The sequence below is a fragment of the Astyanax mexicanus genome, chromosome 12 (genome assembly GCF_023375975.1).
Source record: "Astyanax mexicanus isolate ESR-SI-001 chromosome 12, AstMex3_surface, whole genome shotgun sequence".
NCBI lineage: Eukaryota > Metazoa > Chordata > Actinopteri > Characiformes > Acestrorhamphidae > Astyanax > Astyanax mexicanus.
This window is the reverse complement of record NC_064419.1, coordinates 36344913-36367533: the sequence shown is the minus strand read 5'-3', so window position 1 is coordinate 36367533 and position 22621 is coordinate 36344913. Positions and strand designations below refer to the sequence as shown.

At 43.3% G+C, this 22621-nt stretch overlaps 47 non-coding genes across 47 annotated transcripts; 25 read left to right on the top strand and 22 right to left on the bottom strand.

Annotated features, from left to right (window-relative positions):
• Positions 1 to 348: 348 nt before the first annotated feature.
• trnak-uuu (transfer RNA lysine (anticodon UUU)) lies at positions 349 to 421 on the bottom strand. Its single transcript has one exon. It is a non-coding gene; the product is annotated as a tRNA-Lys (tRNA).
• A 262-nt stretch (positions 422 to 683) lies between these two features.
• Positions 684 to 755, top strand: trnaw-cca (transfer RNA tryptophan (anticodon CCA)). The gene has a single exon. It is a non-coding gene; the product is annotated as a tRNA-Trp (tRNA).
• A 440-nt stretch (positions 756 to 1195) lies between these two features.
• trnak-uuu (transfer RNA lysine (anticodon UUU)) lies at positions 1196 to 1268 on the bottom strand. The gene has a single exon. It is a non-coding gene; the product is annotated as a tRNA-Lys (tRNA).
• A 262-nt stretch (positions 1269 to 1530) lies between these two features.
• Positions 1531 to 1602, top strand: trnaw-cca (transfer RNA tryptophan (anticodon CCA)). The gene has a single exon. It is a non-coding gene; the product is annotated as a tRNA-Trp (tRNA).
• A 414-nt stretch (positions 1603 to 2016) lies between these two features.
• trnak-uuu (transfer RNA lysine (anticodon UUU)) lies at positions 2017 to 2089 on the bottom strand. Its single transcript has one exon. It is a non-coding gene; the product is annotated as a tRNA-Lys (tRNA).
• Positions 2090 to 2351: 262 nt separating this feature from the next.
• trnaw-cca (transfer RNA tryptophan (anticodon CCA)) lies at positions 2352 to 2423 on the top strand. Its single transcript has one exon. It is a non-coding gene; the product is annotated as a tRNA-Trp (tRNA).
• A 775-nt stretch (positions 2424 to 3198) lies between these two features.
• On the top strand, positions 3199 to 3270 carry trnaw-cca (transfer RNA tryptophan (anticodon CCA)). Its single transcript has one exon. It is a non-coding gene; the product is annotated as a tRNA-Trp (tRNA).
• A 426-nt stretch (positions 3271 to 3696) lies between these two features.
• On the bottom strand, positions 3697 to 3769 carry trnak-uuu (transfer RNA lysine (anticodon UUU)). Its single transcript has one exon. It is a non-coding gene; the product is annotated as a tRNA-Lys (tRNA).
• A 261-nt stretch (positions 3770 to 4030) lies between these two features.
• trnaw-cca (transfer RNA tryptophan (anticodon CCA)) lies at positions 4031 to 4102 on the top strand. Its single transcript has one exon. It is a non-coding gene; the product is annotated as a tRNA-Trp (tRNA).
• A 426-nt stretch (positions 4103 to 4528) lies between these two features.
• On the bottom strand, positions 4529 to 4601 carry trnak-uuu (transfer RNA lysine (anticodon UUU)). The gene has a single exon. It is a non-coding gene; the product is annotated as a tRNA-Lys (tRNA).
• Positions 4602 to 4863: 262 nt separating this feature from the next.
• trnaw-cca (transfer RNA tryptophan (anticodon CCA)) lies at positions 4864 to 4935 on the top strand. Its single transcript has one exon. It is a non-coding gene; the product is annotated as a tRNA-Trp (tRNA).
• Positions 4936 to 5109: 174 nt separating this feature from the next.
• On the bottom strand, positions 5110 to 5182 carry trnak-uuu (transfer RNA lysine (anticodon UUU)). The gene has a single exon. It is a non-coding gene; the product is annotated as a tRNA-Lys (tRNA).
• A 179-nt stretch (positions 5183 to 5361) lies between these two features.
• On the bottom strand, positions 5362 to 5434 carry trnak-uuu (transfer RNA lysine (anticodon UUU)). The gene has a single exon. It is a non-coding gene; the product is annotated as a tRNA-Lys (tRNA).
• Positions 5435 to 5696: 262 nt separating this feature from the next.
• On the top strand, positions 5697 to 5768 carry trnaw-cca (transfer RNA tryptophan (anticodon CCA)). Its single transcript has one exon. It is a non-coding gene; the product is annotated as a tRNA-Trp (tRNA).
• Positions 5769 to 6208: 440 nt separating this feature from the next.
• On the bottom strand, positions 6209 to 6281 carry trnak-uuu (transfer RNA lysine (anticodon UUU)). The gene has a single exon. It is a non-coding gene; the product is annotated as a tRNA-Lys (tRNA).
• Positions 6282 to 6543: 262 nt separating this feature from the next.
• Positions 6544 to 6615, top strand: trnaw-cca (transfer RNA tryptophan (anticodon CCA)). The gene has a single exon. It is a non-coding gene; the product is annotated as a tRNA-Trp (tRNA).
• A 775-nt stretch (positions 6616 to 7390) lies between these two features.
• trnaw-cca (transfer RNA tryptophan (anticodon CCA)) lies at positions 7391 to 7462 on the top strand. The gene has a single exon. It is a non-coding gene; the product is annotated as a tRNA-Trp (tRNA).
• A 426-nt stretch (positions 7463 to 7888) lies between these two features.
• trnak-uuu (transfer RNA lysine (anticodon UUU)) lies at positions 7889 to 7961 on the bottom strand. The gene has a single exon. It is a non-coding gene; the product is annotated as a tRNA-Lys (tRNA).
• Positions 7962 to 8223: 262 nt separating this feature from the next.
• Positions 8224 to 8295, top strand: trnaw-cca (transfer RNA tryptophan (anticodon CCA)). Its single transcript has one exon. It is a non-coding gene; the product is annotated as a tRNA-Trp (tRNA).
• Positions 8296 to 8735: 440 nt separating this feature from the next.
• On the bottom strand, positions 8736 to 8808 carry trnak-uuu (transfer RNA lysine (anticodon UUU)). Its single transcript has one exon. It is a non-coding gene; the product is annotated as a tRNA-Lys (tRNA).
• A 262-nt stretch (positions 8809 to 9070) lies between these two features.
• trnaw-cca (transfer RNA tryptophan (anticodon CCA)) lies at positions 9071 to 9142 on the top strand. Its single transcript has one exon. It is a non-coding gene; the product is annotated as a tRNA-Trp (tRNA).
• Positions 9143 to 9918: 776 nt separating this feature from the next.
• On the top strand, positions 9919 to 9990 carry trnaw-cca (transfer RNA tryptophan (anticodon CCA)). Its single transcript has one exon. It is a non-coding gene; the product is annotated as a tRNA-Trp (tRNA).
• Positions 9991 to 10164: 174 nt separating this feature from the next.
• On the bottom strand, positions 10165 to 10237 carry trnak-uuu (transfer RNA lysine (anticodon UUU)). Its single transcript has one exon. It is a non-coding gene; the product is annotated as a tRNA-Lys (tRNA).
• Positions 10238 to 10416: 179 nt separating this feature from the next.
• On the bottom strand, positions 10417 to 10489 carry trnak-uuu (transfer RNA lysine (anticodon UUU)). The gene has a single exon. It is a non-coding gene; the product is annotated as a tRNA-Lys (tRNA).
• Positions 10490 to 10751: 262 nt separating this feature from the next.
• trnaw-cca (transfer RNA tryptophan (anticodon CCA)) lies at positions 10752 to 10823 on the top strand. Its single transcript has one exon. It is a non-coding gene; the product is annotated as a tRNA-Trp (tRNA).
• A 426-nt stretch (positions 10824 to 11249) lies between these two features.
• trnak-uuu (transfer RNA lysine (anticodon UUU)) lies at positions 11250 to 11322 on the bottom strand. The gene has a single exon. It is a non-coding gene; the product is annotated as a tRNA-Lys (tRNA).
• Positions 11323 to 12417: 1095 nt separating this feature from the next.
• trnaw-cca (transfer RNA tryptophan (anticodon CCA)) lies at positions 12418 to 12489 on the top strand. The gene has a single exon. It is a non-coding gene; the product is annotated as a tRNA-Trp (tRNA).
• A 174-nt stretch (positions 12490 to 12663) lies between these two features.
• Positions 12664 to 12736, bottom strand: trnak-uuu (transfer RNA lysine (anticodon UUU)). The gene has a single exon. It is a non-coding gene; the product is annotated as a tRNA-Lys (tRNA).
• Positions 12737 to 13250: 514 nt separating this feature from the next.
• Positions 13251 to 13322, top strand: trnaw-cca (transfer RNA tryptophan (anticodon CCA)). Its single transcript has one exon. It is a non-coding gene; the product is annotated as a tRNA-Trp (tRNA).
• Positions 13323 to 14083: 761 nt separating this feature from the next.
• trnaw-cca (transfer RNA tryptophan (anticodon CCA)) lies at positions 14084 to 14155 on the top strand. The gene has a single exon. It is a non-coding gene; the product is annotated as a tRNA-Trp (tRNA).
• Positions 14156 to 14329: 174 nt separating this feature from the next.
• On the bottom strand, positions 14330 to 14402 carry trnak-uuu (transfer RNA lysine (anticodon UUU)). The gene has a single exon. It is a non-coding gene; the product is annotated as a tRNA-Lys (tRNA).
• Positions 14403 to 14916: 514 nt separating this feature from the next.
• trnaw-cca (transfer RNA tryptophan (anticodon CCA)) lies at positions 14917 to 14988 on the top strand. The gene has a single exon. It is a non-coding gene; the product is annotated as a tRNA-Trp (tRNA).
• A 174-nt stretch (positions 14989 to 15162) lies between these two features.
• trnak-uuu (transfer RNA lysine (anticodon UUU)) lies at positions 15163 to 15235 on the bottom strand. The gene has a single exon. It is a non-coding gene; the product is annotated as a tRNA-Lys (tRNA).
• A 179-nt stretch (positions 15236 to 15414) lies between these two features.
• trnak-uuu (transfer RNA lysine (anticodon UUU)) lies at positions 15415 to 15487 on the bottom strand. Its single transcript has one exon. It is a non-coding gene; the product is annotated as a tRNA-Lys (tRNA).
• Positions 15488 to 15749: 262 nt separating this feature from the next.
• Positions 15750 to 15821, top strand: trnaw-cca (transfer RNA tryptophan (anticodon CCA)). The gene has a single exon. It is a non-coding gene; the product is annotated as a tRNA-Trp (tRNA).
• Positions 15822 to 16247: 426 nt separating this feature from the next.
• On the bottom strand, positions 16248 to 16320 carry trnak-uuu (transfer RNA lysine (anticodon UUU)). Its single transcript has one exon. It is a non-coding gene; the product is annotated as a tRNA-Lys (tRNA).
• A 262-nt stretch (positions 16321 to 16582) lies between these two features.
• On the top strand, positions 16583 to 16654 carry trnaw-cca (transfer RNA tryptophan (anticodon CCA)). The gene has a single exon. It is a non-coding gene; the product is annotated as a tRNA-Trp (tRNA).
• Positions 16655 to 17094: 440 nt separating this feature from the next.
• On the bottom strand, positions 17095 to 17167 carry trnak-uuu (transfer RNA lysine (anticodon UUU)). Its single transcript has one exon. It is a non-coding gene; the product is annotated as a tRNA-Lys (tRNA).
• Positions 17168 to 17430: 263 nt separating this feature from the next.
• On the top strand, positions 17431 to 17502 carry trnaw-cca (transfer RNA tryptophan (anticodon CCA)). The gene has a single exon. It is a non-coding gene; the product is annotated as a tRNA-Trp (tRNA).
• A 426-nt stretch (positions 17503 to 17928) lies between these two features.
• On the bottom strand, positions 17929 to 18001 carry trnak-uuu (transfer RNA lysine (anticodon UUU)). The gene has a single exon. It is a non-coding gene; the product is annotated as a tRNA-Lys (tRNA).
• A 262-nt stretch (positions 18002 to 18263) lies between these two features.
• Positions 18264 to 18335, top strand: trnaw-cca (transfer RNA tryptophan (anticodon CCA)). The gene has a single exon. It is a non-coding gene; the product is annotated as a tRNA-Trp (tRNA).
• A 761-nt stretch (positions 18336 to 19096) lies between these two features.
• trnaw-cca (transfer RNA tryptophan (anticodon CCA)) lies at positions 19097 to 19168 on the top strand. Its single transcript has one exon. It is a non-coding gene; the product is annotated as a tRNA-Trp (tRNA).
• A 440-nt stretch (positions 19169 to 19608) lies between these two features.
• On the bottom strand, positions 19609 to 19681 carry trnak-uuu (transfer RNA lysine (anticodon UUU)). Its single transcript has one exon. It is a non-coding gene; the product is annotated as a tRNA-Lys (tRNA).
• Positions 19682 to 20189: 508 nt separating this feature from the next.
• Positions 20190 to 20262, bottom strand: trnak-uuu (transfer RNA lysine (anticodon UUU)). The gene has a single exon. It is a non-coding gene; the product is annotated as a tRNA-Lys (tRNA).
• Positions 20263 to 20775: 513 nt separating this feature from the next.
• trnaw-cca (transfer RNA tryptophan (anticodon CCA)) lies at positions 20776 to 20847 on the top strand. Its single transcript has one exon. It is a non-coding gene; the product is annotated as a tRNA-Trp (tRNA).
• Positions 20848 to 21608: 761 nt separating this feature from the next.
• Positions 21609 to 21680, top strand: trnaw-cca (transfer RNA tryptophan (anticodon CCA)). Its single transcript has one exon. It is a non-coding gene; the product is annotated as a tRNA-Trp (tRNA).
• Positions 21681 to 22455: 775 nt separating this feature from the next.
• On the top strand, positions 22456 to 22527 carry trnaw-cca (transfer RNA tryptophan (anticodon CCA)). The gene has a single exon. It is a non-coding gene; the product is annotated as a tRNA-Trp (tRNA).
• Positions 22528 to 22621: the final 94 nt, after the last annotated feature.

Here is a 22621-nt window from a genome sequence, read left to right as displayed (position 1 = left end):
GTCAGTCACTTGCAGGGCAATTTTAACCTTAATAGGTCATGCTCACTTGAGGCTATTTAAAGGTTTAATTGGTAACAAAGAAGCACAGGCTTTGGCCGCCCGAACAGGGACCTGAACCCTGGACCCTGAGATTAAAAGTGTGATGCTCTACCGACTGAGCCATCCGGGCCTTTACAGTTTCTTTCTTACAGCGAATTCACATTGTTCAACTGATGCATGGTGGTCAAGCAGAAAAGGGAGGGATATTTTCTAGGCTTGGCCCCTGACTGTCTTCTGAACAGCCGGAAAGCATCTGGAAAGCAAGAGACTCCTGCATTCTTAAACTCATACTTGTAAGAAACTGGCAAACGCCCGAACAGGGAATTGAACCCTGGACCCTCAGATTAAAAGTCTGATGCTCTACCGACTGAGCTATCCAGGCCCTGACTGAAAATTCTATCGTGCCAGATAAGGTGACTCACACTCAAATACTACATCTCAGCAAATCGAGAATTAGGATACTTATCCCATTTCTTAATCCATCTTTGACCTCATACCTAAAGTTCCATATTAAATGCCTTGTTTTCAACTTCCTGAGATATCCAGTTTTTTCTCCAGTTAGAGCTCTTTAGGCCTAACTACTGAGTTTCTCTTGAATAATAATGATGTCCAAAAATAGGCAACATGAACACTACAGCGTCGATGACCTCGTGGCGCAACGGTAGCGCGTCTGACTCCAGATCAGAAGGTTGCGTGTTCAAATCACGTCGGGGTCAAATATTGCTTTTAATCTAGTCATTGAGTGGGACCAGTTAGTAACTTTAAAAGTCTGTGCAACTTTAAAAGTACCTCAGTTACACAGAGTTCTTTGAGTCACTTGCAGGGCAATTTTAACCTTTATAGGTCATGCTCACTTGAGGCTATTTAAAGGTTTAATTGGTAACAAAGAAGCAAAGGCTTTGGCCGGCCGAATAGGGATTTGAACCCTGGACCCTCAGATTAAAAGTCTGATGCTCTCCCGACTGAGCCATCCGGGCCTTTACAGATTTTTTCTTACAGCGAATTCACATTGTTCAACTGATGCATGGTGGTCAAGCAGAAAAGGGAGGAATATTTTCTAGGCTTGGCCCCTGACTGTCTTCTGAACAGCCGGAAAGCATCTGGAAAGCAAGAGACTCCTGCATTGTTAAACTCATACTTGTAAGAAATTGGCAAACGCCCGAACAGGGACTTGAACCCTGGACCCTCAGATTAAAAGTCTGATGCTCTACCGACTGAGCTATCCGGGCCCTGACTGAAAATTCTATCGTGCCAGATAAGGTGACTCACACTCAAATACTACATCTCAGCAAATCGAGAATTAGGATACCTATCCCATTACTTAATCCATCTTTGACCTCATACCTAAAGTTCCATATTAAATGCCTTGTTTTCAACTTCCTGAGATATCCAGTTTTTTCTCCAGTTGGAGCTCTTTAGGCCTAACTACTGAGTTTCTCTTGAATAATAATGATGTCCAAAAATAGGAAACATGAACACTACAGCGTCGCTGACCTCGTGGCGCACCGGTAGCGCGTCTGACTCCAGATCAGAAGGTTGCGTGTTCAAATCACGTCGGGGTCAAATATTGCTTTTAATCTAGTCATTGAGTGGGACCAGTTAATCCACAACTTTAAAAGTACCTCAGTTACACAGAGTTTTGTCAGTCACTTGCAGGGCAATTTTAACCTTAATAGGTCATGCTCACTTGAGGCTATTTAAAGGTTTAATTGGTAACAAAGAAGCACAGGCTTTGGCCGCCTGAACCCTGGACCCTGAGATTAAAAGTGTGATGCTCTACCGACTGAGCCATCCGGGCCTTTACAGCTTCTTTCTTACAGCGAATTCACATTGTTCAACTGATGCATGGTGGTCAAGCAGAAAAGGGAGGGATATTTTCTAGGCTTGGCCCCTGACTGTCTTCTGAACAGCCGGAAAGCATCTGGAAAGCAAGAGACTCCTGCATTCTTAAACTCATACTTGTAAGAAACTGGCAAACGCCCGAACAGGGAATTGAACCCTGGACCCTCAGATTAAAAGTCTGATGCTCTACCGACTGAGCTATCCAGGCCCTGACTGAAAATTCTATCGTGCCAGATAAGGTGACTCACACTCAAATACTACATCTCAGCAAATCGAGAATTAGGATACTTATCCCATTTCTTAATCCATCTTTGACCTCATACCTAAAGTTCCATATTAAATGCCTTGTTTTCAACTTCCTGAGATATCCAGTTTTTTCTCCAGTTAGAGCTCTTTAGGCCTAACTACTGAGTTTCTCTTGAATAATAATGATGTCCAAAAATAGGAAAAATGAACACTACAGCGTCGCTGACCTCGTGGCGCAACGGTAGCGCGTCTGACTCCAGATCAGAAGGTTGCGTGTTCAAATCACGTCGGGGTCAAATATTGCTTTTAATCTAGTCATTGAGTGGGACCAGTTAGTAACTTTAAAAGTCTGTGTAACTTTAAAAGTACCTCAGTTACACAGAGTTCTTTGAGTCACTTGCAGGGCAATTTTAACCTTTATAGGTCATGCTCACTTGAGGCTATTTAAAGGTTTAATTGGTAACAAAGAAGCAAAGGCTTTGGCCGGCCGAATAGGGATTTGAACCCTGGACCCTCAGATTAAAAGTCTGATGCTCTCCCGACTGAGCCATCCGGGCCTTTACAGATTTTTTCTTACAGCGAATTCACATTGTTCAACTGATGCATGGTGGTCAAGCAGAAAAGGGAGGAATATTTTCTAGGCTTGGCCCCTGACTGTCTTCTGAACAGCCGGAAAGCATCTGGAAAGCAAGAGACTCCTGCATTCTTAAACTCATACTTGTAGGAAATTGGCAAACGCCCGAACAGGGACTTGAACCCTGGACCCTCAGATTAAAAGTATGATGCTCTACCCACTGAGCTATCCGGGCCCTGACTGAAAATTCTATCGTGCCAGATAAGGTGACTCACACTCAAATACTACATCTCAGCAAATCGAGAATTAGGATACCTATCCCATTACTTAATCCATCTTTGACCTCATACCTAAAGTTCCATATTAAATGCCTTGTTTTCAACTTCCTGAGATATCCAGTTTTTTCTCCAGTTAGAGCTCTTTAGGCCTAACTACTGAGTTTCTCTTGAATAATAATGATGTCCAAAAATAGGAAACATGAACACTACAGCGTCGCTGACCTCGTGGCGCACCGGTAGTGCGTCTGACTCCAGATCAGAAGGTTGCGTGTTCAAATCACGTCGGGGTCAAATATTGCTTTTAATCTAGTCATTGAGTGGGACCAGTTAATCCAAAACTTTAAAAGTACCTCAGTTACACAGAGTTTTGTCAGTCACTTGCAGGGCAATTTTAACCTTAATAGGTCATGCTCACTTGAGGCTATTTAAAGGTTTAATTGGTAACAAAGAAGCACAGGCTTTGGCCGCCCGAACAGGGACCTGAACCCTGGACCCTGAGATTAAAAATCTGATGCTCTACCGACTGAGCCATCCGGGCCTTTACAGCTTCTTTCTTACAGCGAATTCACATTGTTCAACTGATGCATGGTGGTCAAGCAGAAAAGGGAGGGATATTTTCTAGGCTTGGCCCCTGACTGTCTTCTGAACAGCCGGAAAGCATCTGGAAAGCAAGAGACTCCTGCATTCTTAAACTCATACTTGTAAGAAACTGGCAAACGCCCGAACAGGGAATTGAACCCTGGACCCTCAGATTAAAAGTCTGATGCTCTACCGACTGAGCTATCCAGGCCCTGACTGAAAATTCTATCGTGCCAGATAAGGTGACTCACACTCAAATACTACATCTCAGCAAATCGAGAATTAGGATACTTACCCATTTCTTAATCCATCTTTGACCTCATACCTAAAGTTCCATATTAAATGCCTTGTTTTCAACTTCCTGAGATATCCAGTTTTTTCTCCAGTTAGAGCTCTTTAGGCCTAACTACTGAGTTTCTCTTGAATAATAATGATGTCCAAAAATAGGAAACATGAACACTACAGCGTCGATGACCTCGTGGCGCAACGGTAGCGCGTCTGACTCCAGATCAGAAGGTTGCGTGTTCAAATCACGTCGGGGTCAAATGTTGCTTTTAATCTAGTCATTGAGTGGGATCAGTTAGTCCACAAGTTTAAAAGTACCTCAGTTACACAGAGTTCTTTGAGTCACTTGCAGGGCAATTTTAACCTTTATAGGTCATGCTCACTTGAGGCTATTTAAAGGTTTAATTGGTAACAAAGAAGCACAGGCTTTGGCCGCTCAAACAGGGACTTGAACCCTGGACCCTCAGATTAAAAGTCTGACGCTTTACCGACTGAGCCATTCGGGCCTTTACAGATTCTTTCTTACAGCGAATTCACATTGTTCAACTGATGCATGGTGGTCAAGCAGAAAAGGGAGGAATATTTTCTAGGCTTGGCCCCTGACTGTCTTCTGAACAGCCGGAAAGCATCTGGAAAGCAAGAGACTCCTGCATTCTTAAACTCATACTTGTAAGAAATTGGCAAACGCCCGAACAGGGACTTGAACCCTGGACCCTCAGATTAAAAGTCTGATGCTCTACCGACTGAGCTATCCGGGCCCTGACTGAAAATTCTATCGTGCCAGATAAGGTGACTCACACTCAAATACTACATCTCAGCAAATCGAGAATTAGGATACCTATCCCATTACTTAATCCATCTTTGACCTCATACCTAAAGTTCCATATTAAATGCCTTGTTTTCAACTTCCTGAGATATCCAGTTTTTTCTCCAGTTAGAGCTCTTTAGGCCTAACTACTGAGTTTCTCTTGAATAATAATGATGTCCAAAAATAGGAAACATGAACACTACAGCGTCGCTGACCTCGTGGCGCACCGGTAGCGCGTCTGACTCCAGATCGGAAGGTTGCGTGTTCAAATCACGTCGGGGTCAAATATTGCTTTTAATCTAGTCATTGAGTGGGACCAGTTAATCCACAACTTTAAAAGTACCTCAGTTACACAGAGTTTTGTCAGTCACTTGCAGGGCAATTTTAACCTTAATAGGTCATGCTCACTTGAGGCTATTTAAAGGTTTAATTGGTAACAAAGAAGCACAGGCTTTGGCCGCCCGAACAGGGACTTGAACCCTGGACCCTCAGATTAAAAGTCTGATGCTCTACCGACTGAGCCATCCGGGCCTTTACAGCTTCTTTCTTACAGCGAATTCACATTGTTCAACTGATGCATGGTGGTCAAGCAGAAAAGGGAGGGATATTTTCTAGGCTTGGCCCCAGACTGTCTTCTGAACAGCCGGAAACCATCTGGAAAGCAAGAGACTCCTGTATTCTTAAACTCATACTTGTAAGAAACTGGCAAACGCCCGAACAGGGACTTGAACCCTGGACCCTCAGATTAAAAGTCTGATGCTCTACCGACTGAGCTATCCGGGCCCTGACTGAAAATTCTATCGTGCCAGATAAGGTGACTCACACTCAAATACTACATCTCAGCAAATCGAGAATTAGGATACTTATCCCATTTCTTAATCCATCTTTGACCTCATACCTAAAGTTCCATATTAAATGCCTTGTTTTCAACTTCCTGAGATATCCAGTTTTTTCTCCAGTTAGAGCTCGTTAGGCCTAACTACTGAGTTTCTCTTGAATAATAATGATGTCCAAAAATAGGCAACATGAACACTACAGCGTCGATGACCTCGTGGCGCAACGATAGCGTGTCTGACTCCAGATCAGAAGGTTGCGTGTTCAAATCACGTCGGGGTCAAATATTGCTTTTAATCTAGTCATTGAGTGGGACTAGTTAGTAACTTTAAAAGTCTGTGTAACTTTAAAAGTACCTCAGTTACACAGAGTTCTTTGAGTCACTTGCAGGGCAATTTTAACCTTTATAGGTCATGCTCACTTGAGGCTATTTAAAGGTTTAATTGGTAACAAAGAAGCACAGGCTTTGGCCGCCCGAACAGGGACTTGAACCCTGGACCCTCAGATTAAAAGTCTGATGCTCTACCGACTGAGCCATCCGTGCCTTTACAGATTCTTTCTTACAGCGAATTCACATTGTTCAACTGATGCATGGTGGTCAAGCAGAAAAGGGAGGAATATTTTCTAGGCTTGGCCCCTGACTGTCTTCTGAACAGCCGGAAAGCATCTGGAAAGCAAGAGACTCCTGCATTCTTAAACTCAAACTTGTAAGAAATTGGCAAACGCCCGAACAGGGACTTGAACCCTGGACCCTCAGATTAAAAGTCTGATGCTCTACCGACTGAGCTATCCGGGCCCTGACTGAAATTTCTATCGTGCCAGATAAGGTGACTCACACTCAAATACTACATCTCAGCAAATCGAGAATTAGGACACTTATCCCATTACTTAATCCATCTTTGACCTCATACCTAAAGTTCCATATTAAATGCCTTGTTTTCAACTTCCTGAGATATCCAGTTTTTTCTCCAGTTAGAGCTCTTTAGGCCTAACTACTGAGTTTCTCTTGAATAATAATGATGTCCAAAAATAGGCAACATGAACACTACAGCGTCGATGACCTCGTGGCGCAACGGTAGCGCGTCTGACTCCAGATCAGAAGGTTGCGTGTTCAAATCACGTCGGGGTCAAATATTGCTTTTAATCTAGTCATTGAGTGGGACCAGTTAGTAACTTTAAAAGTCTGTGTAACTTTAAAAGTACCTCAGTTACACAGAGTTCTTTGAGTCACTTGCAGGGCAATTTTAACCTTTATAGGTCATGCTCACTTGAGGCTATTTAAAGGTTTAATTGGTAACAAAGAAGCAAAGGCTTTGGCCGCCCGAATAGGGACTTGAACCCTGGACCCTCAGATTAAAAGTCTGATGCTCTACCGACTGAGCCATCCGGGCCTTTGCGGATTCTTTCTTACAGCGAATTCACATTGTTCAACTGATGCATGGTGGTCAAGCAGAAAAGGGAGGAATATTTTCTAGGCTTGGCCCCTGACTGTCTTCTGAACAGCCGGAAAGCATCTGGAAAGCAAGAGACTCCTGCATTCTTAAACTCATACTTGTAGGAAATTGGCAAACGCCCGAACAGGGACTTGAACCCTGGACCCTCAGATTAAAAGTATGATGCTCTACCCACTGAGCTATCCGGGCCCTGACTGAAAATTCTATCGTGCCAGATAAGGTGACTCACACTCAAATACTACATCTCAGCAAATCGAGAATTAGGATACCTATCCCATTACTTAATCCATCTTTGACCTCATACCTAAAGTTCCATATTAAATGCCTTGTTTTCAACTTCCTGAGATATCCAGTTTTTTCTCCAGTTAGAGCTCTTTAGGCCTAACTACTGAGTTTCTCTTGAATAATAATGATGTCCAAAAATAGGCAACATGAACACTACAGCGTCGATGACCTCGTGGCGCAACGGTAGCGCGTCTGACTCCAGATCAGAAGGTTGCGTGTTCAAATCACGTCGGGGTCAAATGTTGCTTTTAATCTAGTCATTGAGTGGGATCAGTTAGTCCACAAGTTTAAAAGTACCTCAGTTACACAGAGTTCTTTGAGTCACTTGCAGGGCAATTTTAACCTTTATAGGTCATGCTCACTTGAGGCTATTTAAAGGTTTAATTGGTAACAAAGAAGCACAGGCTTTGGCCGCTCGAACAGGGACTTGAACCCTGGACCCTCAGATTAAAAGTCTGACGCTTTACCGACTGAGCCATTCGGGCCTTTACAGATTCTTTCTTACAGCGAATTCACATTGTTCAACTGATGCATGGTGGTCAAGCAGAAAAGGGAGGAATATTTTCTAGGCTTGGCCCCTGACTGTCTTCTGAACAGCCGGAAAGCATCTGGAAAGCAAGAGACTCCTGCATTCTTAAACTCATACTTGTAAGAAATTGGCAAACGCCCGAACAGGGACTTGAACCCTGGACCCTCAGATTAAAAGTCTGATGCTCTACCGACTGAGCTATCCGGGCCCTGACTGAAAATTCTATCGTGCCAGATAAGGTGACTCACACTCAAATACTACATCTCAGCAAATCGAGAATTAGGATACCTATCCCATTACTTAATCCATCTTTGACCTCATACCTAAAGTTCCATATTAAATGCCTTGTTTTCAACTTCCTGAGATATCCAGTTTTTTCTCCAGTTAGAGCTCTTTAGGCCTAACTACTGAGTTTCTCTTGAATAATAATGATGTCCAAAAATAGGAAACATGAACACTACAGCGTCGCTGACCTCGTGGCGCACCGGTAGCGCGTCTGACTCCAGATCGGAAGGTTGCGTGTTCAAATCACGTCGGGGTCAAATATTGCTTTTAATCTAGTCATTGAGTGGGACTAGTTAGTAACTTTAAAAGTCTGTGTAACTTTAAAAGTACCTCAGTTACACAGAGTTCTTTGAGTCACTTGCAGGGCAATTTTAACCTTTATAGGTCATGCTCACTTGAGGCTATTTAAAGGTTTAATTGGTAACAAAGAAGCACAGGCTTTGGCCGCCCGAACAGGGACTTGAACCCTGGACCCTCAGATTAAAAGTCTGATGCTCTACCGACTGAGCCATCCGTGCCTTTACAGATTCTTTCTTACAGCGAATTCACATTGTTCAACTGATGCATGGTGGTCAAGCAGAAAAGGGAGGAATATTTTCTAGGCTTGGCCCCTGACTGTCTTCTGAACAGCCGGAAAGCATCTGGAAAGCAAGAGACTCCTGCATTCTTAAACTCAAACTTGTAAGAAATTGGCAAACGCCCGAACAGGGACTTGAACCCTGGACCCTCAGATTAAAAGTCTGATGCTCTACCGACTGAGCTATCCGGGCCCTGACTGAAATTTCTATCGTGCCAGATAAGGTGACTCACACTCAAATACTACATCTCAGCAAATCGAGAATTAGGACACTTATCCCATTACTTAATCCATCTTTGACCTCATACCTAAAGTTCCATATTAAATGCCTTGTTTTCAACTTCCTGAGATATCCAGTTTTTTCTCCAGTTAGAGCTCTTTAGGCCTAACTACTGAGTTTCTCTTGAATAATAATGATGTCCAAAAATAGGCAACATGAACACTACAGCGTCGATGACCTCGTGGCGCAACGGTAGCGCGTCTGACTCCAGATCAGAAGGTTGCGTGTTCAAATCACGTCGGGGTCAAATATTGCTTTTAATCTAGTCATTGAGTGGGACCAGTTAGTAACTTTAAAAGTCTGTGTAACTTTAAAAGTACCTCAGTTACACAGAGTTCTTTGAGTCACTTGCAGGGCAATTTTAACCTTTATAGGTCATGCTCACTTGAGGCTATTTAAAGGTTTAATTGGTAACAAAGAAGCAAAGGCTTTGGCCGCCCGAATAGGGACTTGAACCCTGGACCCTCAGATTAAAAGTCTGATGCTCTACCGACTGAGCCATCCGGGCCTTTGCGGATTCTTTCTTACAGCGAATTCACATTGTTCAACTGATGCATGGTGGTCAAGCAGAAAAGGGAGGAATATTTTCTAGGCTTGGCCCCTGACTGTCTTCTGAACAGCCGGAAAGCATCTGGAAAGCAAGAGACTCCTGCATTCTTAAACTCATACTTGTAAGAAATTGGCAAACGCCCGAACAGGGACTTGAACCCTGGACCCTCAGATTAAAAATCTGATGCTCTACCGACTGAGCTATCCGGACCCTGATTGAAAATTCTATCGTGCCAGATAAGGTGACTCACACTCAAATACTACATCTCAGCAAATCGAGAATTAGGATAACTATCCGATTACTTAATCCATCTTTGACCTCATACCTAAAGTTCCATATTAAATGCCTTGTTTTCAACTTCCTGAGATATCCAGTTTTTTTCTCCAGTTAGAGCTCTTTAGGCCTAACTACTGAGTTTCTCTTGAATAATAATGATGTCCAAAAATAGGAAACATGAACACTACAGAGTCGCTGACCTCGTGGCGCAACGGTAGCGCGTCTGACTCCAGATCAGAAGGTTGCGTGTTCAAATCACGTCGGGGTCAAATATTGCTTTTAATCTAGTCATTGAGTGGGACCAGTTAGTCCACAACTTTAAAAGTACCTCAGTTACACAGAGTTCTTTGAGTCACTTGCAGGGCAGTTTTAACCTTTATAGGTCATGCTCACTTGAGGCTATTTAAAGGTTTAATTGGTAACAAAGAAGCACAGGATTTGGCCGCCCGAACAGGGACTTGAACCCTGGACCCTCAGATTAAAAGTCTGATGCTCTACCGACTGAGCCATCCGGGCCTTTACAGATTCTTTCTTACAGCGAATTCACATTGTTCAACTGATGCATGGTGGTCAAGCAGAAAAGGGAGGAATATTTTCTAGGCTTGGCCCCTGACTGTCTTCTGAACAGCCGGAAAGCATCTGGAAAGCAAGAGACTCCTGCATTCTTAAACTCATACTTGTAAGAAATTGGCAAACGCCCGAACAGGGACTTGAACCCTGGACCCTCAGATTAAAAGTCTGATGCTCTACCGACTGAGCTATCCGGGCCCTGACTGAAAACTCTATCGTGCCAGATAAGGTGACTCACACTCAAATACTACATCTCAGCAAATCGAGAATTAGGATACTTATCCCATTACTTAATCCATCTTTGACCTCATACCTAAAGTTCCATATTAAATGCCTTGTTTTCAACTTCCTGAGATATCCAGTTTTTTCTCCAGTTAGAGCTCTTTAGACCTAACTACTGAGTTTCTCTTGAATAATAATGATGTCCAAAAATAGGCAACATGAACACTACAGCGTCGATGACCTTGTGGCGCAACGGTAGCGCGTCTGACTCCAGATCAGAAGGTTGCGTGTTCAAATCACGTCGGGGTCAAATATTGCTTTTAATCTAGTCATTGAGTGGGACCAGTTAGTCCACAACTTTAAAAGTACCTCAGTTACACAGAGTTCTTTGAGTCACTTGCAGGGCAATTTTAACCTTTATAGGTCATGCTCACTTGAGGCTATTTAAAGGTTTAATTGGTAACAAAGAAGCAAAGGCTTTGGCCGGCCGAATAGGGACTTGAACCCTGGACCCTCAGATTAAAAGTCTGATGCTCTCCCGACTGAGCCATCCGGGCCTTTACGGATTCTTTCTTACAGCGAATTCACATTGTTCAACTGATGCATGGTGGTCAAGCAGAAAAGGGAGGAATATTTTCTAGGCTTGGCCCCTGACTGTCTTCTGAACAGCCGGAAAGCATCTGGAAAGCAAGAGACTCCTGTATTCTGAAACTCATACTTGTAAGAAACTGGCAAACGCCCGAACAGGGACTTGAACCCTGGACCCTCAGATTAAAAGTCTGATGCTCTACCGACTGAGCTATCCGGGCCCTGACTGAAAATTCTATCGTGCCAGATAAGGTGACTCACACTCAAATACTACATCTCAGCAAATCGAGAATTAGGATACTTATCCCATTACTTAATCCATCTTTGACCTCATACCTAAAGTTCCATATTAAATGCCTTGTTTTCAACTTCCTGAGATATCCAGTTTTTTCTCCAGTTAGAGCTCTTTAGGCCTAACTACTGAGTTTCTCTTGAATAATAATGATGTCCAAAAATAGGCAACATGAACTCTACAGCGTCGATGACCTCGTGGCGCAACAGTAGCGCGTCTGACTCCAGATCAGAAGGTTGCGTGTTCAAATCACGATAGGGGTCACATATTGCTTTTAATCTAGTCATAGAGTGGGACCAGTTAGTCCACAACTTTAAAAGTACCTCAGTTACACAGAGTTCTTTCAGTCAATTGCAGGGCAATTTTAACCTTTATAGGTCATGCTCACTTGAGGCTATTTAAAGGTTTAATTGGTAACAAAGAAGCACATGCTTTGGCCGCCCGAACAGGGACTTGAACCCTGGACCCTCAGATTAAAAGTCTGATGCTCTACCGACTGAGCCATCTGGGCCTTTTCAGATTCTTTCTTACAGCGAATTCACATTGTTCAACTGATGCATGGTGGTCAAGCAGAAAAGGGAGGAATATTTTCTAGGCTTGGCCCCTGACTGTCTTCTGAACAGCCGGAAAGCATCTGGAAAGCAGAAAGTCCTGCATTCTTAAACTCATACTTGTAAGAAATTGGCAAACGCCCGAACAGGGACTTGAACCCTGGACCCTCAGATTAAAAGTCTGATGCTCTACCGACTGAGCTATCCGCGCCCTGACTGAAAATTCTATCGTGCCAGATAAGGTGACTCACACTCAAATACTACATCTCAGCAAATCGAGAATTAGGATACTTATCCCATTACTTAATCCATCTTTGACCTCATACCTAAAGTTCCATATTAAATGCCTTGTTTTCAACTTCCTGAGATATCCAGTTTTTTCTCCAGTTAGAGCTCTTTAGGCCTAACTACTGAGTTTCTCTTGAATAATAATGATGTCCAAAAATAGGCAACATGAACACTACAGCGTCGATGACCCCGTGGCGCAACAGTAGTGCGTCTGACTCCAGATCAGAAGGTTGCGTGTTCAAATCACGTCGGGGTCAAATATTGCTTTTAATCTAGTCATAGAGTGGGACCAGTTAGTCCACAACTTTAAAAGTACCTCAGTTACACAGAGTTCTTTGAGTCAATTGCAGGGCATTTTTAACCTTTATAGGTCATGCTCACTTGAGGCTATTTAAAGGTTTAATTGGTAACAAAGAAGCACAGGCTTTGGCCGCCCGAACAGGGACTTGAACCCTGGACCCTCAGATTAAAAGTCTGATGCTCTACCGACTGAGCCATCCGGGCCTTTTCAGATTCTTTCTTACAGCGAATTCACATTGTTCAACTGATGCATGGTGGTCAAGCAGAAAAGGGAGGAATATTTTCTAGGCTTGGCCCCTGACTGTATTCTGAACAGCCGGAAAGCATCTGGAAAGCAAGAGACTCCTGCATTCTTAAACTCATACTTGTAAGAAATTGGCAAACGCCCGAACAGGGACTTGAACCCTGGACCCTCAGATTAAAAGTCTGATGCTCTACCGACTGAGCTATCCGCGCCCTGACTGAAAATTCTATCGTGCCAGATAAGGTGACTCACACTCAAATACTACATCTCAGCAAATCGAGAATTAGGATACCTATCCCATTACTTAATCCATCTTTGACCTCATACCTAAAGTTCCATATTAAATGCCTTGTTTTCAACTTCCTGAGATATCCAGTTTTTTCTCCAGTTAGAGCTCTTTAGGCCTAACTACTGAGTTTCTCTTGAATAATAATGATGTCCAAAAATAGGAAACATGAACACTCCAGCGTCGCTGACCTCGTGGCGCAACGGTAGCGCGTCTGACTCCAGTTCAGAAGGTTGCGTGTTCAAATCACGTCGGGGTCAAATATTGCTTTTAATCTAGTCATAGAGTGGGACCAGTTAGTCCACAACTTTAAAAGTACCTCAGTTACACAGAGTTCTTTGAGTCACTTGCAGGGCAATTTTAACCTTTATAGGTCATGCTCACTTGAGGCTATTTAAAGGTTTAATTGGTAACAAAGAAGCACAGGCTTTGGCAGCCCGAACAGGGACTTGAACCCTGGACCCTCAGATTAAAAGTCTGATGCACTACCGACTGAGCCATCCGGGCCTTTTCAGAGTCTTTCTTACAGCGAATTCACATTGTTCAACTGATGCATGGTGGTCAAGCAGAAAAGGGAGGAATATTTTCTAGGCTTGGCCCCTGACTGTCTTCTGAACAGCCGGAAAGCATCTGGAAAGCAAGAGACTCCTGTATTCTTAAACTCATACTTGTAATAAACTGGCAAACGCCCGAACAGGGACTTGAAACCTGGACCCTCAGATTAAAAGTCTGATGCTCTACCGACTGAGCTATCCGCGCCCTGACTGAAAATTCTATCGTGCCAGATAAGGTGACTCACACTCAAATACTACATCTCAGCAAATCGAGAATTAGGATACCTATCCCATTACTTAATCCATCTTTGACCTCATACCTAAAGTTCCATATTAAATGCCTTGTTTTCAACTTCCTGAGATATCCAGTTTTTTCTCCAGTTAGAGCTCTTTAGGCCTAACTACTGAGTTTCTCTTGAATAATAATGATGTCCAAAAATAGGAAACATGAACACTACAGCGTCGCTGACCTCGTGGCGCACCGGTAGCGCGTCTGACTCCAGATCAGAAGGCTGCGTGTTCAACTCACGTCGGGGTCAAATATTGCTTTTAATCTAGTCATTGAGTGGGACCAGTTAGTCCACAACTTTAAAAGTACCTCAGTTACACAGAGTTCTTTGAGTCACTTGCAGGGCAATTTTAACCTTTATAGGTCATGCTCACTTGAGGCTATTTAAAGGTTTAATTGGTAACAAAGAAGCACAGGCTTTGGCCGCCCGAACAGGGACTTGAACCCTGGACCCTCAGATTAAAAGTCTGATGCTCTACCGACTGAGCCATCCGGGCCTTTACAGATTCTTTCTTACAGCGAATTCACATTGTTCAACTGATGCATGGTGGTCAAGCAGAAAAGGGAGGAATATTTTCTAGGCTTGGCCCCTGACTGTCTTCTGAACAGCCGGAAAGCATCTGGAAAGCAAGAGACTCCTGCATTCTTAAACTCATACTTGTAAGAAATTGGCAAACGCCCGAACAGGGACTTGAACCTTGGACCCTCAGATTAAAAGTCTGATGCTCTACCGACTGAGCTATCCGGGTCCTGACTGAAAATTCTATCGTGCCAGATAAGGTGACTCACACTCAAATACTATATCTCAGCAAATCGAGAATTAGGATACCTATCCCATTACTTAATCCATCTTCGACCTCATACCTAAAGTTCCATATTAAATGCCTTGTTTTCAACTTCCTGAGATATCCAGTTTTTTCTCCAGTTAGAGCTCTTTAGGCCTAACTACTGAGTTTCTCTTGAATAATAATGATGTCCAAAAATAGGAAACATGAACACTCCAGCGTCGCTGACCTCGTGGCGCAACGGTAGCGCGTCTGACTCCAGATCAGAAGGTTGCGTGTTCAAATCACGTCGGGGTCAAATATTGCTTTTAATCTAGTCATTGAGTGGGACCAGTTAATCCACAACTTTAAAAGTACCTCAGTTACACAGAGTTTTGTGAGTCACTTGCAGGGCAATTTTAACCTTAATAGGTCATGCTCACTTGAGGCTATTTAAAGGTTTAATTGGTAACAAAGAAGCACAGGCTTTGGCCGCCCGAACAGGGACTTGAACCCTGGACCCTCAGATTAAAAGTCTGATGCTCTACCGACTGAGCCATCCGGGCCTTTACAGCTTCTTTCTTACAGCGAATTCACATTGTTCAACTGATGCATGGTGGTCAAGCAGAAAAGGGAGGGATATTTTCTAGGCTTGGCCCCTGACTGTCTTCTGAACAGCCGGAAAGCATCTGGAAAGCAAGAGACTCCTGCATTCTTAAACTCATACTTGTAAGAAACTGGCAAACGCCCGAACAGGGACTTGAACCCTGGACCCTCAGATTAAAAGTCTGATGCTCTACCGACTGAGCTATCCGGGCCCTGACTGAAAATTCTATCGTGCCAGATAAGGTGACTCACACTCAAATACTACATCTCAGCAAATCGAGAATTAGGATACTTATCCCATTTCTTAATCCATCTTTGACCTCATACCTAAAGTTCCATATTAAATGCCTTGTTTTCAACTTCCTGAGATATCCAGTTTTTTCTCCAGTTAGAGCTCTTTAGGCCTAACTACTGAGTTTCTCTTGAATAATAATGATGTCCAAAAATAGGCAACATGAACACTACAGCGTCGATGACCTCGTGGCGCAACGGTAGCGCGTCTGACTCCAGATCAGAAGGTTGCGTGTTCAAATCACGTCGGGGTCAAATGTTGCTTTTAATCTAGTCATTGAGTGGGACCAGTTAGTCCACAACTTTAAAAGTACCTCAGTTACACAGAGTTCTTTGAGTCACTTGCAGGGCAATTTTAACCTTTATAGGTCATGCTCACTTGAGGCTATTTAAAGGTTTAATTGGTAACAAAGAAGCACAGGCTTTGGCCGCCCGAACAGGGACTTGAACCCTGGACCCTCAGATTAAAAGTCTGATGCTCTACCGACTGAGCCATCCGTGCCTTTACAGATTCTTTCTTACAGCGAATTCACATTGTTCAACTGATGCATGGTGGTCAAGCAGAAAAGGGAGGAATATTTTCTAGGCTTGGCCCCTGACTGTCTTCTGAACAGCCGGAAAGCATCTGGAAAGCAAGAGACTCCTGCATTCTTAAACTCAAACTTGTAAGAAATTGGCAAACGCCCGAACAGGGACTTGAACCCTGGACCCTCAGATTAAAAGTCTGATGCTCTACCGACTGAGCTATCCGGGCCCTGACTGAAATTTCTATCGTGCCAGATAAGGTGACTCACACTCAAATACTACATCTCAGCAAATCGAGAATTAGGATACTTATCCCATTACTTAATCCATCTTTGACCTCATACCTAAAGTTCCATATTAAATGCCTTGTTTTCAACTTCCTGAGATATCCAGTTTTTTCTCCAGTTAGAGCTCTTTAGGCCTAACTACTGAGTTTCTCTTGAATAATAATGATGTCCAAAAATAGGCAACATGAACACTACAGCGTCGATGACCTCGTGGCGCAACGGTAGCGCGTCTGACTCCAGGTCAGAAGGTTGCGTGTTCAAATCACGGCGGGGTCAAATATTGCTTTTAATCTAGTCATTGAGTGGGACCAGTTAGTAACTTTAAAAGTCTGTGTAACTTTAAAAGTACCTCAGTTACACAGAGTTCTTTGAGTCACTTGCAGGGCAATTTTAACCTTTATAGGTCATGCTCACTTGAGGCTATTTAAAGGTTTAATTGGTAACAAAGAAGCAAAGGCTTTGGCCGCCCGAATAGGGACTTGAACCCTGGACCCTCAGATTAAAAGTCTGATGCTCTACCGACTGAGCCATCCGGGCCTTTGCGGATTCTTTCTTACAGCGAATTCACATTGTTCAACTGATGCATGGTGGTCAAGCAGAAAAGGGAGGAATATTTTCTAGGCTTGGCCCCTGACTGTCTTCTGAACAGCCGGAAAGCATCTGGAAAGCAAGAGACTCCTGCATTCTTAAACTCATACTTGTAAGAAATTGGCAAACGCCCGAACAGGGACTTGAACCCTGGACCCTCAGATTAAAAGTCTGATGCTCTACCGACTGAGCTATCCGGGCCCTGATTGAAAATTCTATCGTGCCAGATAAGGTGACTCACACTCAAATACTACATCTCAGCAAATCGAGAATTAGGATAACTATCCGATTACTTAATCCATCTTTGACCTCATACCTAAAGTTCCATATTAAATGCCTTGTTTTCAACTTCCTGAGATATCCAGTTTTTTTCTCCAGTTAGAGCTCTTTAGGCCTAACTACTGAGTTTCTCTTGAATAATAATGATGTCCAAAAATAGGAAACATGAGCACTACAGAGTCGCTGACCTCGTGGCGCAACGGTAGCGCGTCTGACTCCAGATCAGAAGGTTGCGTGTTCAAATCACGTCGGGGTCAAATATTGCTTTTAATCTAGTCATTGAGTGGGACCAGTTAGTCCACAACTTTAAAAGTACCTCAGTTACACAGAGTTCTTTGAGTCACTTGCAGGGCAGTTTTAACCTTTATAGGTCATGCTCACTTGAGGCTATTTAAAGGTTTAATTGGTAACAAAGAAGCACAGGCTTTGGCCGCCCGAACAGGGACTTGAACCCTGGACCCTCAGATTAAAAGTCTGATGCTCTACCGACTGAGCAATCCGGGCCTTTACAGATTCTTTCTTACAGCGAATTCACATTGTTCAACTGATGCATGGTGGTCAAGCAGAAAAGGGAGGAATATTTTCTAGGCTTGGCCCCTGACTGTCTTCTGAACAGCCGGAAAGCATCTGGAAAGCAAGAGACTCCTGCATTCTTAAACTCATACTTGTAAGAAATTGGCAAACGCCCGAACAGGGACTTGAACCCTGGACCCTCAGATTAAAAGTCTGATGCTCTACCGACTGAGCTATCCGGGCCCTGACTGAAAATTCTATCGTGCCAGATAAGGTGACTCACACTCAAATACTACATCTCAGCAAATCGAGAATTAGGATACTTATCCCATTACTTAATCCATCTTTGACCTCATACCTAAAGTTCCATATTAAATGCCTTGTTTTCAACTTCCTGAGATATCCAGTTTTTTCTCCAGTTAGAGCTCTTTAGACCTAACTACTGAGTTTCTCTTGAATAATAATGATGTCCAAAAATAGGCAACATGAACACTACAGCGTCGATGACCTCGTGGCGCAACGGTAGCGCGTCTGACTCCAGATCAGAAGGTTGCGTGTTCAAATCACGTTGGGGTCGAATATTGCTTTTAATCTAGTCATTGAGTGGGACCAGTTAGTCCACAACTTTAAGAGTACCTCAGTTACACAGAGTTCTTTGAGTCACTTGCAGGCCAATTTTAACCTTTATAGGTCATGCTCACTTGAGGCTATTTAAAGGTTTAATTGGTAACAAAGAAGCACAGGCTTTGGCTGCCCGAACAGGGACTTGAACCCTGGACCCTCAGATTAAAAGTCTGATACTCTACCGACTGATCCATCCGGACCTTTACAGATTCTTTCTTACAGCGAATTCACATTGTTCAACTGATGCATGGTGGTCAATTAGAAAAGGGAGGAATATTTTCTAGGCTTGGCCCCTGACTGTCTTCTGAACAGCCGGAAAGCATCTGGAAAGCAAGAGACTCCTGCATTCTTAAACTCATACTTGTAAGAAATTGGCAAACGCCCGAACAGGGACTTGAACCCTGGACCCTCAGATTAAAAGTCTGATGCTCTACCGAATGAGCTATCCGGGCCCTTACTAAAAATTCTATCGTGCCAGATAAGGTGACTCACACTCAAATACTACATCTCAGCAAATCAAGAATTAGGATACTTATCCCATTACTTAATCCATCTTTGACCTCATACCTAAAGTTCCATATTAAATGCCTTGTTTTCAACTTCCTGAGATATCCAGTTTTTTCTCCAGTTAGAGCTCTTTAGGCATAACTACTGAGTTTCTCTTGAATAATAATGATGTCCAAAAATAGGCAACATGAACACTACAGCGTCGATGACCTCGTGGCGCAACGGTAGCGCGTCTGACTCCAGGTCAGAAGGTTGCGTGTTCAAATCACGTCGGGGTCAAATATTGCTTTTAATCTAGTCATTGAGTGGGACCAGTTAGTAACTTTAAAAGTCTGTGTAACTTTAAAAGTACCTCAGTTACACAGAGTTCTTTGAGTCACTTGCAGGGCAATTTTAACCTTTATAGGTCATGCTCACTTGAGGCTATTTAAAGGTTTAATTGGTAACAAAGAAGCAAAGGCTTTGGCCGGCCGAATAGGGACTTGAACCCTGGACCCTCAGATTAAAAGTCTGATGCTCTCCCGACTGAGCCATCCGGGCCTTTACGGATTCTTTCTTACAGCGAATTCACATTGTTCAACTGATGCATGGTGGTCAAGCAGAAAAGGGAGGAATATTTTCTAGGCTTGGCCCCTGACTGTCTTCTGAACAGCCGGAAAGCATCTGGAAAGCAAGAGACTCCTGTATTCTTAAACTCATACTTGTAAGAAACTGGCAAACGCCCGAACAGGGACTTGAACCCTGGACCCTCAGATTAAAAGTCTGATGCTCTACCGACTGAGCTATCCGGGCCCTGACTGAAAATTCTATCGTGCCAGATAAGGTGACTCACACTCAAATACTACATCTCAGCAAATCGAGAATTAGGATACTTATCCCATTACTTAATCCATCTTTGACCTCATACCTAAAGTTCCATATTAAATGCCTTGTTTTCAACTTCCTGAGATATCCAGTTTTTTCTCCAGTTAGAGCTCTTTAGGCCTAACTACTGAGTTTCTCTTGAATAATAATGATGTCCAAAAATAGGCAACATGAACTCTACAGCGTCGATGACCTCGTGGCGAACAGTAGCGCGTCTGACTCCAGATCAGAAGTTTGCGTGTTCAAATCACGATAGGGGTCACATATTGCTTTTAATCTAGTCATAGAGTGGGACCAGTTAGTCCACAACTTTAAAAGTACCTCAGTTACACAGAGTTTTTTGAGTCAATTGCAGGGCAATTTTAACCTTTATAGGTCATGCTCACTTGAGGCTATTTAAAGGTTTAATTGGTAACAAAGAAGCACAGGCTTTGGCCGCCCGAACAGGGACTTGAACCCTGGACCCTCAGATTAAAAGTCTGATGCTCTACCGACTGAGCCATCCGGGCCTTTTCAGATTCTTTCTTACAGCGAATTCACATTGTTCAACTGATGCATGGTGGTCAAGCAGAAAAGGGAGGAATATTTTCTAGGCTTGGCCCGTGACTGTCTTCTGAACAGCCGGAAAGCATCTGGAAAGCAGAAAGTCCTGCATTCTTAAACTCATACTTGTAAGAAATTGGCAAACGCCCGAACAGGGACTTGAACCCTGGACCTTCAGATTAAAAGTCTGATGCTCTACCGACTGAGCTATCCGCGCCCTGACTGAAAATTCTATCGTGCCAGATAAGGTGACTCACACTCAAATACTACATCTCAGCAAATCGAGAATTAGGATACTTATCCCATTACTTAATCCATCTTTGACCTCATACCTAAAGTTCCATATTAAATGCCTTGTTTTCAACTTCCTGAGATATCCAGTTTTTTCTCCAGTTAGAGCTCTTTAGGCCTAACTACTGAGTTTCTCTTGAATAATAATGATGTCCAAAAATAGGCAACATGAACACTACAGCGTCGATGACCCCGTGGCGCAACAGTAGTGCGTCTGACTCCAGATCAGAAGGTTGCGTGTTCAAATCACGTCGGGGTCAAATATTGCTTTTAATCTAGTCATAGAGTGGGACCAGTTAGTCCACAACTTTAAAAGTACCTCAGTTACACAGAGTTCTTTGAGTCAATTGCAGGGCATTTTTAACCTTTATAGGTCATGCTCACTTGAGGCTATTTAAAGGTTTAATTGGTAACAAAGAAGCACAGGCTTTGGCCGCCCGAACAGGCACTTGAACCCTGGACCCTCAGATTAAAAGTCTGATGCTCTACCGACTGAGCCATCCGGGCCTTTTCAGATTCTTTCTTACAGCGAATTCACATTGTTCATCTGATGCATGGTGGTCAAGCAGAAAAGGGAGGAATATTTTCTAGGCTTGGCCCCTGACTGTCTTCTGAACAGCCGGAAAGCATCTGGAAAGCAAGAGACTCCTGCATTCTTAAACTCATACTTGTAAGAAATTGGCAAACGCCCGAACAGGGACTTGAACCCTGGACCCTCAGATTAAAAGTCTGATGCTCTACCGACTGAGCTATCCGCGCCCTGACTGAAACTTCTATCGTGCCAGATAAGGTGACTCACACTCAAATACTACATCTCAGCAAATCGAGAATTAGGATACCTATCCCATTACTTAATCCATCTTTGACCTCATACCTAAAGTTCCATATTAAATGCCTTGTTTTCAACTTCCTGAGATATCCAGTTTTTTCTCCAGTTAGAGCTCTTTAGGCCTAACTACTGAGTTTCTCTTGAATAATAATGATGTCCAAAAATAGGAAACATGAACACTACAGCGTCGCTGACCTCGTGGCGCAACGGTAGCGCGTCTGACTCCAGACCAGAAGGTTGCGTGTTCAAATCACGTCGGGGTCAAATATTGCTTTTAATCTAGTCATTGAGTGGGACCAGTTAGTAACTTTAAAAGTCTGTGTAACTTTAAAAGTACCTCAGTTACACAGAGTTCTTTGAGTCACTTGCAGGTCAATTTTAACCTTTATAGGTCATGCTCACTTGAGGCTATTTAAAGGTTTAATTGGTAACAAAGAAGCAAAGGCTTTGGCCGGCCGAATAGGGACTTGAACCCTGGACCCTCAGATTAAAAGTCTGATGCTCTCCCGACTGAGCCATCCGGGCCTTTACAGATTCTTTCTTACAGCGAATTCACATTGTTCAACTGATGCATGGTGGTCAAGCAGAAAAGGGAGGAATATTTTCTAGGCTTGGCCCCTGACTGTCTTCTGAACAGCCGGAAAGCATCTGGAAAGCAAGAGACTCCTGTATTCTTAAACTCATACTTGTAAGAAACTGGCAAACGCCCGAACAGGGACTTGAACCCTGGACCCTCAGATTAAAAGTCTGATGCTCAACCGACTGAGCTATCCGGGCCCTGACTGAAAATTCTATCGTGCCAGATAAGGTGACTCACACTCAAATACTACATCTCAGCAAATCGAGAATTAGGATACTTATCCCATTACTTAATCCATCTTTGACCTCATACCTAAAGTTCCATATTAAATGCCTTGTTTTCAACTTCCTGAGATATCCAGTTTTTTCTCCAGTTAGAGCTCTTTAGGCCTAACTACTGAGTTTCTCTTGAATAATAATGATGTCCAAAAATAGGCAACATGAACACTACAGCGTCGATGACCTAGTGGCGCAACAGTAGCGCGTCTGACTCCAGATCAGAAGGTTGCGTGTTCAAATCACGTCGGGGTCAAATATTGCTTTTAATCTAGTCATAGAGTGGGACCAGTTAGTCCACAACTTTAAAAGTACCTCAGTTACACAGAGTTCTTTGAGTCACTTGCAGG